Raw genomic sequence first — 9,119 nt, 5'->3', positions numbered from 1 at the left:
ACTCTGACTAGCAATGCATTCTTTAATTAGCATTTCTCCGATGACTAAAGATGTTGAACGTGTTTCTCCTGAGAGCTCTCTGTTCAGTTCCAAATCCTGTTTTTAAAGTGGGTTGTTTTCTTGAAACTAATCTTTATTGGATGTATAGCTGACAGAAATGTTCCCATTCTCTAGGCTGCCTCTTTATTTGATGGCCTTCATCTTTTCATGACATCTTGCTTGTCGTTTACTGGTATTATTTCCTGATCTACTAAAGTCCTTACCTGTGCCTACGACTCAAACTTCCTACATTTGCATCTAGCAGTTTATAATATATGTATCCTATGTTGGTATCCTTGATCCATTGGGAGTTTATTTTTGTACAAGGTAAGAGATAGGGAATGTTTTATTGTTTTACAGATTGACTTACAATTTTTACAGCATCATTTATTGAAGATACTGTCATTTTGGCAATAGTTTTGGTAATTATACTTACATGGATGCAATGGCCTACCCCAGCCTTAGTCCTTGCACATGGAATTACAAACTAGCCTAAGAAGAAGTATGTATCAGAGTAATAGTGGCAACCCTGTTATGGAGGTAACTCATTGATTTCTGATTGTATCTGAGACATGCTCCATAGGAGCCCATTTCTTGGGAGGTCTTAGGTACTAAGGAAGAATCTTATTACATTTGTTTGTTATACTAAATGGATATGTCAAAATTCCCTTTAAATATTTATAATTATACTCAAAGACTTCTTGGAGTGACCTTTTTCTGCACTGTCTTATGGCTGCATCATATTTTGTAAACACTCCCTCCAACATCTAGCAGCAAATGATAAGCAGGACTTCTGGCAGAGTGAGGAACTCTGGGAGACAGTCTGAGGTGGGAGATTCACCAGTCAGACATGAAGAGAGGGATTCCCCAGGCAGATATGGAAGAAGCAGCAAGTGCTGGTATTTGGGAGGCAATGAGCCATGTGGCAGACTCTAGATTAGAACGATCTGGTTAGTTTCGGTGTAAGAGCTAGTTGGGAAAAAGCCTACGCTAAGGTCAAGCCTTCCTAATTAATAAAAGGTCTCCATGTCATTACTCTGAACCATGTTAAGGCCTGGCTACGATATTCATGAACTCATAATAGCAGCAGGTACCTGGGTAGGTCCTCATAAGACTGAGCCAGTTAGTCATAGGTAGGGGGGAGCACCGAGAGCACTTCCTGCTCTGGTTCACAGTACTTAACGGCAGTACAGGATTACCGGAGGAAAGTCTTTAATGATATCGCTGCTGAAGAATTTTTGGCACTCCAGTGGATAACCTTACACCTATACCCATACAAGTGACTCTGGTTAAATCCATTGGGTCACAAAGCGCACGCGCTCGTGCCCACAAACACACACACACACACACACACACACACACACACACACACACACACACACATGCACACATAAAAATGGAATGAGAACTTGAGAGTAAAGTAGAATTTTTAGGATAAGAGAGGGTAGAAGGATGAATGGAGATATATGTGTATATATATATCACACACACATATATATTCATATATAATATAGTTATTAAATAACCAATTAATCTTTAAAAGTAGCATCCATGTGATAATCTTTCCTTGATATAAGGATATTCTCATTTTAATAAATATTATGTCCAGTGCAGTATGGTAGTGTTCCAACTTCTCTTCAGAATCAATGCTCCTTACAAACCCCAGCATAGATCTTCTCTGGGCTGTAAAGAACCATGCAGAGATGTCAGAGAAAGAGAGAGAGAGAGAGAGAGAGAGAGAGAGAGAGAGAGAGAGAGAGAGAGAGAGAGAATTCATTGTTCCCTCTCCTTGTGTCCTCTGTCGATAGCTCCCGATGCTCTCACTCCAGATGTGGAGTTAGAAAAAAGAGTTGGGTAGAAAAGTAAGGGACAGGAACATGGCTGATGATCTTCAGTGTTGTTTTTTTATGTAGTGTGTGTGTGTGTGTGTGTGTGTGTGTGTGTGTGTGTGTGTGTGTGTGTGTGAGTTTCCAGGGCGTCGTCTGTGTCCTCCTCCCATTCCTTTACAGAAGCACTGGGATTACAGCTATGTCTAGCTGTACATAGGTTCTAGAGATTAAAACACAGATCCACAAGTTTACCAAGCAAGTGGTTTAATTACCAAGTCATCTTCCCAGCCACAAGGTGGCACCCTTTAAGATACTGCTGCTGAGGCTTTCTGGGACATTGCCAATGTTTGACTCAAAGGTTCCTGCTGGATATCCCAGGCATGCCTGGTACATTGTCTCTGCAGAATATCACCGTCCTTCTACAAAAGGGATTCCTAGCACCTTTAGAGTTCACATCCAGTCCACAGGAAACTGGTGCTCTGTGGCAGATCAGCAATAGACATACACTTATTAGTGCATCTCTCTTACTGTCTCTTGAGCACTGCAGGCCTATACTGGTCCACTCACACTGACTTCATGTGCTTCAGGTCTACAAGCTCAAGTCAGTGATGCTTCTGAAGGTGCTAATTAATGTGAAAAAGAACATTACTTGTACTCCGACATGAAATGGGGACACACACTTCTCTGCAAAATTTCCTCTTGTAAAAGCTTGCCTTTTCAAACAACAATCTGAAGTTTCAACCTAGCTGCACATGCCTGCATATGCCTGCATTGAGGAGTTAGCCAAAACATCCAGTTGTGTGACAGTCGCTTTCAGAGTACAGCAGTGGTAGACTTCTATAAACCTTGCTGTAGAAACCATTTGCTTTGGGACTTCTGGATTTCAGTGAAAACTGGACTAGCAAATGTCACTTTGACATCCTGGTACCGACTTGGATTGCAAGTGACACAGCTGTTCACTAGGCTCTAGGACCTAGAACATATGCAAGGGTTTCTGGTCTTTCTTTGTTGTTAATGCACATTGATTTCCAAGGTAACAAATAAGTTTGTGTTTCTATATATGCATATGGTATGCTTTGTGCATAGTCCCATATTCCATTACTCTTGTTTGTGCCTTACCCATTCTACTTCTCTAATAACCCCCTTTTATCGTTATGTCTTTTGGTCCCCCAAGTTTCCCCAAAGGACAAAATGTATGCAATACTTATTTTCAATAAATCCTGAGCCAATGCCTGGCATAAAATAGGAGTGCAAAAATATGTTGTCAAACCTTATATAGTGACACAGCTCGGCCGTGAGAATGCTTAACTAACACGTACAGGGCCCTGGGTCCTATCACCAGGGGGGAAAAAAGACAGAAAGAGAAAATTAAAAGTTAAATGCTGGTAATAGTTTTCAGGTCAGAAAGTTGAGTCTTAGGAAAAGTAAGTAATTTGCCTGTGGCTATTTGGTCAGCAAATCCCGGAGTCGTGATTTGGAAAACTCGTGACGGGCAGCATGTTCAAATCTATTTTAAGCTATTCTCTTACATATGCTCCCATGGTCTGGTATAAAACTAATTGGTGTAGAGATGTTAAGTTCACTTTATTTCCATATAAATCTAGATAGCTGTTAGCATTCAGACACTAGCTTGCTCACAGCCGATTGCTAGGACTGGGAAGCCAAACCGCCACCTGGTGTTTGATATGTGAATTGCAAGTCCAACAACCGTGTATTTCATACAGTCCGGTAATCGGTTTTGTAAACTTTCCATCTGTTTACTTCTTTACTCCTCATACCGGCCCTAAGAAGAGACATCCGTTGAATAACTAGTTTATATATGATTTATAAAACAGCACGACCAGTATTTGACTGCAGGCCATCAGCACCAAACTTGACTTTGAACTATTAGGTTCTTTTTTTTTTTTTTTTTCTTTTTTTTCCTTTTTTTTTTTTTTTCGGGGCTGGGGATCGAACCCAGGACCTTGTGCTTCCTAGGCAAGTGCTCTACCACTGAGCCAAATCCCCAACCCCTGAACTATTAGGTTCTACTCAAAGGTAGAATCCCACAGAGTCCACTTGCAAGTCAGTCACACAAACTCAGAAGCTTTCACTGGCTAACAGTGGCTTGCCGGAACTGGCATACGTTCAACTACAGGGGGCCAAACACAAGTGGACAGAAGAGTTGTTCCTATTCATTTTCCTTTGTCTTGAAGTCTTAACAATGCCACTGTTCCCCTACGTAGTTTCACAGAAAATAAGCTATAAAAAAATAAAGGATTAAATATTTTATGTCTGTGTTCGTTTCCCTTGGGCTTCCATAACCAAATAGCAGAGTCGCCGGCTTAAATAACAGAGATTCATTTCCTTGTGCTTCTGGGAGTTGAAAGTCCAAGCTCAGGGTTTCTTCTGGGGTTTCTAGCCTAACTTGAAAATGGGTTCAGTCTAGCTGTGTGCACATGGGGTTGGTCCTTCATTTGTGTGTGGTCCATAATCGAATCTCTTCCACAGAAACTCGTCATGCAGCGAGGGCTCTTCTGTATAGCCACATTGCACACAGGTTATCTCCTGAAAGGTCCTATGTCTAGACAGGTACATTCCGAGATACTGGGAGACAGTCATGATGTCACCCGGTGTAGAGGAGAGATCCAGATGGCTCATAACAACTCTGTGCTCTTAACCTGCAGTCACTTGATAGACTGTGTGGCCTCCAGGACTGGGAGAGAATTCATTTCTATTTGTCATACATTACTCAGGTTCTAGGATAGCACCAAAAATTGGACTTACCTATGTGGTGTGTGTTTGTGTGTGTGTGTGTGTGTGTGTGTGTGTGTGTGTTTGTGTGTGTGTGTGTGTGTGTTTGTGTGTGTGTGTTTGTGTGTGTGTGTGTGTGTGTGTGTGTGTGTGTGTGTGTGTGTTTCAGGCTCTTATTCTCACCGGTAGCTGTGTAGCTAAGGCTATAAAGGAGGGAAAAACTCAAAATCCTTCCATTTTTCACCTCCTCATTTCTTAGCATTCTTATCCCTAATCCAAGTGAGAAGCATGACGCTGTGGTATTTCACACACAATGAAACCCTTCACATTCATCCTCTCCAGTGCAAGAGCTCACATATGAACTGGCTCTAAAAATAATGATATGTTTCTTGTGTAGTTGATAACATCAGAGCTGTGACGCCTAATGTTAATACTTTACGACTTCAGCGCCTTAAAAAGAACAACTCGGGTGGAATCAGGGAGCCTAGTCAGTGCAGGCACCAGGCTACAGAGAGCACGTCTCCGGGTGGGTCTCCGGGTGGGGGTGGCGGCCAGCTTTAATTCCAGCACTCCAGAGGGAGAGGTAAGTCTGTTCTACATGGTGAGTTCCATGCCTGCCAAAGCCACATAGTGAGAGCCTTTCTGAAAATTAAAATAAACAAGAAAGTAAATACTTTAAAACGTAAATGAAATAGGTCAAATGTTGCTAACAAGACCAGTTTTTAAGAGGGAGACCCATTATTTTCATAATGCAATATGCCTGTAAAATTAGAATACATTGCAATTCTACAGGACGTTTTCATAGATTTTTTTTTTAAATCCTGTCTTATAGTTGAAGTATGCATTCTTATTCTCGTCTTGCAGCTGAGGAAACTTGAGTTTCCAAAAGGGACATATCAACACTCAGTCTAGAGTTCCATTTAGATTTTAAAGACCTTTCCTAAATGCCCATGCTAATCTCAACTTCTACACCTTCCTTTCCCAAGAGGACACATTTGGGAGAAAGGGATGCTTGGTCAAATAAACTTGGAGGGAGCAGTACTCCCTGCCTTTCATGCAGGCATAATCATGTGTCTGTTTTAAATGCTCAGATGAATCATTAGTGGGGAATTTTAAAACCTTGTATAATGGATTCCTGCTCCAAGATCCAGCTGTTTATTAAATATTTTATTTCAAATAATTTCTCCTAACATCCCATGAACAATCCGCAAAATCTTGGATATCCTAACTCTATTGGGGCAGGCGATATTCCACACAAGAAAGATCAGAGGAGAAAGTGACGTTAGGAAAACAAAAGTGTATGATTTTGTTTTGCGGTCAAAATGACCTCCTCTGCAATAAACGAATGAAAGAATAGGCACATAAGTAAGTACCATGGAAGTAAGAACTAATTTCTAAATTTTTACCTGAGACATAATCTATTATCGAAAACACGTTGACGAAAATACAGTAGCTCCTTCCAATTACCTGTAAATTTTGTTATTGTTTTTAAGTGCGTGAGTAATATTCCACTGTATAAATGTACCCCCATTTTCTTTATTCATTCATCTGTTGAAGGGCATTAGTTTATCCCCAATTTCTGGCTATTATAGATAGAGCAGCAGTAAGAAGGATCGAACAAGTTTCTCTTCAGTAGGATGAAGCTTCCTTTGGTTATATGTCTAGTGTGATATAGCTCGATGTAGATGGAGCCCAGTTTTCTAAGTGAACTCCGCTCTGATTTCTATATGGGCTGTAGCAATTTGCATTTGTACCAGCAATGCAAAATGTTTTCCTCTGTCACTTGTTTTATTGGCCTTAGCTGCAAGAGAAAATCTCAAAGTAGTTTTGATTTTCATTCCCTTGATGACTAAGGATGTCGAACATTTCTTTAAATATCTCTCAGCTCACCAGTGGAAGGGGAAGCCCTGGGTCCTGCTAAGACTGAACCCCCAGTGAACTAGACTGTTGGGGGGAGGGGGACAATGGGGGGAGGGTGGGGAAGGGAACACCGATAAGAAAGGGGAGGGGGGAGGGGGATGTTTGCCCGGAAACTGGGAAAGGGAATAACACTCGAAATGTATATAAGAAATACTCAAGTTAATAATAAAAAAAAATATCTCTCAGCTACTTAAGGGTTTTTTTTCCCCTTTTGAGAATTCTTAGATTAGTACCCAATTTTCAATAGTTTATTTATTTGACATCTAGTTCCTTGAGTTTATATATATATATATATATATATATATATATATATATTTTGGATAGCCTCTATCAGATATAGACTTGGTAAAACAAGACAAAAACAACCCCATTTTTCATTCTGTCCTTTGACAGTGTCCTTTGCCACATAGAAGCTTTGCAGTTCCATGATCCCACTTACTAATTGTTAATCTTAGCGCCTGTGCTAACAGTGTTCCGTTCAGAAAGTCTTCTGTGCCAGTGAGATCAGTCTTCTCTCCTATCCGACTTGTATCAGGGTCAATGTGTCTGGTTTTATGTTTTATGTTTTATGTTTTATGTCTTTAATACATTTAGAGTTAATCTTTGTGTAGGGTGGTAATTATTAATCTACTTGGATTCTTCTATTTGCAGATTCTCAATTTGGCTAGTACCATTTGCTGAAAATGTCATTCTTTTCTCCAGCGTATATTTCTCTCTTCTTTATAAAAATTTAGGTGGCTTAGGTATGTCTGCGTCTACAATCTGATCCCATTGATCAACATGTCTGATTTTATTCTGATAGCATGTTGTCGTAGCATAATTTGATATCAAGGGTGGTGCTCTCTCCATCAGATCTTTATTTTTCATTATTTATTTTTTTTGGTGTCAAGATTGTGTTAGCGATTCTGGGTTTCATTTATTTTTGTCTTTCCATACGAAGCTGCAAATTGTCCTTTCTCTTTTATTGAAAATAGACTTTTCTCTCATACAATACATCCCAGCTACAGTTTGCAATCCCTCCCTCCTTTCCCTCCTCCTAGTTCCCCCCCACTTCCCCTCTCCCTCAGATCCACCTGCTCCCCTCTGTTTTCTCTTCAGGTCCCTAAGAGGTGACAGCCAGGCAGGACAAAAACGAGACACAAGACAAGACAATGGCCCTCAGATCAGGGCTGGACAAGGCAAGTCAGTTGGAGAAAAGGGGTTTCAAGAGCAGGTAAAAGAGTCAGAGACACACTTACTCTCACTTTAGGAATCTTACAAGAACTCCAAGCTGACAGCCATAACATATACACAGAGGCCATGACGCAGACACATTCAGTCCCCATGCTTGCTGCTTCAGTCTCTGTGAGCCCAGGTGCATCCTCCTCAGTTGATTCAGTGGACCATGATCTCATGGTGTCCACCATTCCCTTTGACTCCTACAATCTTTCCCAAGCTCCAAAGGGCGGGACCCAATGGACACCGCCAACTTACATTCTTTCTCTCTTTCTGAATAATGTCTGGCTGTGGGTCACTGCACCCGTTACCATCTACTAGTCTCTCTGATGACTACTGGACAACACACCTATCTGATTATAGCAGACTATCATTAGGAATCATTTTATTGATTTTTTTTGACAGTGGGCTTGGTTCTACGTCTTGGTTCTACGTCTCTGACCATCTAGGCAATATCAGATATGAGTTCCCTCTCATAGAGTGGCCCTGTGGTTGGCCACTGCCACATGTTCTGTTGCCCCCAGCACATCTTAAAGGCGGACAGATTGTAAGTCAAGGGTTTTGTGTCTGGGTTGCTATCTAGGTTTCTCTCTGTGTGGGCTTCAGAGTACCTTCTCATGCCAAAAAGACTGGAAAGTAGGGGTGAGGGCGCCAAGTTCGCACCACTTAGAACTCTGTTCAATGATGTGAGTGGAAGCTCTTCTTGGCAATGAGCCTCTGTTGTCAGTTTTCAGAGATCAACCTTCTATCCCAGCATTAGCCTGGGTTGTTTAGGGATCTCTACGGGACTTCCTTGGCCAACCACTCAATCAACTGTAACCCAGGTCCACCATTGGAAGCCTTACCTGCTTACAAAAGACGGCCAGTTCACACACACTCCATATCCTCCATGACTAGGAGTGCTCAAGAGGGTCACATAGATTCCAGGAACTTTCACCGTACTAGGATTCCACACTGTCTCCTAGATGACCCTCACTTCCAGCTGTCTCCCAGGAACTCTTTCCCTCCATCCCTCCCCCTGCAACCTGAGACCTCCTCCTCCTGCACCCATCCACCTCCAGTCCACCCATAGAAACTGTTCTATTTTCCTTCCCCAGACCTCACCAGAAGGCCAGACAAACTGAACCCGATAGAAAGGAAAATGGGGACCAGTCTTGAATGCATTGACATGACACAGGAGGCAGCTTTCTGAACACAACACGAACAGCAAAAGGCCCTCAGATCAACAATGAATAACTGGGACCCCGTGAAATTGAAAAGCTTCTGTAAGGTAAAGGACACTGTCAGAAAAAGAAAGAAACTATGGAATGGGAGATTTTTTACCAATCCCGAATCCAATAGAGGACTAATACCCTATCTATATAAAGAACACAAGAAACTAGA

At 41.6% G+C, this 9,119-nt stretch overlaps 1 non-coding gene across 1 annotated transcript; it reads right to left on the bottom strand.

The window, feature by feature from the left end:
- Window positions 1-3,803: 3,803 nt before the first annotated feature.
- Trnap-agg31 (transfer RNA proline (anticodon AGG) 31) lies at window positions 3,804-3,885 on the bottom strand. The gene has a single exon. It is a non-coding gene; the product is annotated as a tRNA-Pro (tRNA).
- Window positions 3,886-9,119: the final 5,234 nt, after the last annotated feature.

The sequence above is a fragment of the Rattus norvegicus genome, chromosome 9, assembly GCF_036323735.1.
Source record: "Rattus norvegicus strain BN/NHsdMcwi chromosome 9, GRCr8, whole genome shotgun sequence".
Classification (NCBI taxonomy): domain Eukaryota; kingdom Metazoa; phylum Chordata; class Mammalia; order Rodentia; family Muridae; genus Rattus; species Rattus norvegicus.
This window is presented reverse-complemented; position numbering and strand designations above follow the sequence as displayed.